Below are 2,403 nucleotides of genomic sequence, written 5' to 3'. Positions count from 1 at the left end.
GGATGAGGTGAGATTCCAATGATTTTAGGACGTCCTTTTCTTGCTACTAGTAGGACATTAATTGATGTATAAAAGGAGAGTTGATTTTAAAATTTAATGATGAGCAAGTTAATTTTAATATGCTTTAGCCGCTCAAAGATAACCCCATTTTGAAACCTTTCTTTGCAGTTAATGTTGTTGATGAAGGTGTGATTCAATATATGCAGGTCAACGACATTCATGATGTGTCCACTGAAGGATTTGGAGGAAAAGGAAACATTGAAGCGCATAATTCCACAATAGTGGATGATCCACCTTAAGTTTAACAAGGGAGCATAGTCGGACTTAGGGGTGGTAAAAATACTGAAATTTACAGTATACCGAAGTTATCGTACCAAAAAATACCGAAAATATCAAAAATTTCGGTATACCAAAAATTTCGGTACGGTACGATAACAATACCGAAATTAACGGCATAGGTATCGGTTTGAAGATATGCAAATTTTGGAATTTCGGTATATATTGAAATACCAAAATAATAAGTTAAAAAAATAATTTTATAAATATCAAATATATTATCATATATTGTCAATCGTGAAACCCAATTCAAAAATCAAATCTCCTATGTTCTCGGTTCTCCACTTCACGCACAGTCACTCAGTCTCTCACGCTCCTTTGTCGTCGCACTCCACCCCCTCCGTTCCTTCGCCACTCCACCTCCGTCGCTCCTACACTGTTTCACTACACTGTCTTCGCTCCTCCACCATTGTAGTTGCTTGGCCGCTTCTTTCTCTACGGTTTGTTCTCTCTCCATTGTACATGGTTTTTTTTCTCGTTTAAAAAAATAGGTCCAATATTTTAATTTCACAATGGGACATTTACATTCAAAAGAATAAAATCTCCGATGCTCATCAATTACAGAAATCCTAGTTTTTTAAAATAATTTTTTAAAAGGAAAATTGACTAAATGAGTATGAAAAATGATAGATATGTTGGAAATGGTTTAGAATGGCTGGCCGCTGGAATGACCGTATGAAATGCTTCATGGAGTTACTGAAATGTGTTTTTTTTTTTGTGTTTCTAATAAACCAGTCCAAGTTTTATCATATTCATATGCCTAATATAGTAATATGTCTACAATGGATAATTGAACATACACTTTTCATTAAAAAAACAAAAGGGTGTCCTGGAGCCTAAGGTAGACTTAAACATTTAGAATTCACGTGTATATAATGAAATGAAACTGAAAATTTAGATAAATAATAATAAATTCATACAAACTCTTACTAGTCATTCACTTGATTTGACCAAACTAAAATATTAGGTCTCTAATTTTGACTTCAAATTAGCCGAGAGAATCAAACAGAAAAGACTTGATAAATACAATAAAGAAACTTGTTTTGTTTTAATTAATGCAGATTACATACCAGCTGTTTTAAATTGAGTTTAGTGCAATGTAGTTAAGTGTTTGGTTTTTTCGTTCAGAATGGATTCTAGCATGCTGCCAAATTCATCCCAAAAACAAAACACAACAGAATCTAAAACGCTGGAGTCCACGGCTCAAAAGAGAGTAAGAAAAGCTTCAAAATCAAAACCCCCTGCAGCTCCTAAAAAGTACATGAGTAAATTTTGGGAACATTGTGAAAGAAAGACGAGAGAGTTGGATGATGGGAGCCTACAAAATATAGGGGTATGCAATTATTGTAAAGTTGAGATCTCAGCAGTTTCTGGATGTACTAGTGGTGGTTTTACCTTTAAACTTTCATATCTCTTATGTTATTGCCTTTCTGCACTTTCTTATCTTGTTGATATATTGTAGTGACCCATCTCAGATCACCTACTAATCAGAAACTTAAGCATTCAATTAAACTTAAGTAGAAAGTAATCAGAGTAAACACGAAAACTTCAACCAAATGCTAACCCGACAGAAATAATCAGTAACTAACTGAAAACCCCAATCAATTAACAATACAACCCAATCAAAATAAAGATACCAGAAAAACAATTAGACTAAAAACTCTGGCAAACACGTGCATCGAAGCTCTGGTCACCAACTACACACAGGTACAAGTACTGAACAACCTGCAACTTGTCTTCGAATGGGGTGTCCATGGTAACAACACAAACGTGAATGCTAACACCTAGTACAAAAGTATGAGTTTACATGTATATATGATGCATGCAAGATCTGGAACATCAGGCTCAAAATGTAGGCGATTCCAGTATGCGCATGATGCTCCCAAGATCCAGTGGTGCCATACATACTGAACCCGATCTTGGACTCTCATCATCCTGGGTAAAACACACATGCTGCCACGTCGGTCAGGTGGGTGTCGCAGGGTTCCCGGTCGTACAAGGAAAAATCCTATGTTTGAGCGACCCAAGAAACAATAGGATATATCGAAAGGATACACATGCTTAACA

The sequence above is a fragment of the Henckelia pumila genome, chromosome 4, assembly GCF_033568475.1.
Source record: "Henckelia pumila isolate YLH828 chromosome 4, ASM3356847v2, whole genome shotgun sequence".
In the NCBI taxonomy this organism is placed as follows: Eukaryota; Viridiplantae; Streptophyta; class Magnoliopsida; order Lamiales; family Gesneriaceae; genus Henckelia; species Henckelia pumila.
This window is presented reverse-complemented; position numbering follows the sequence as displayed.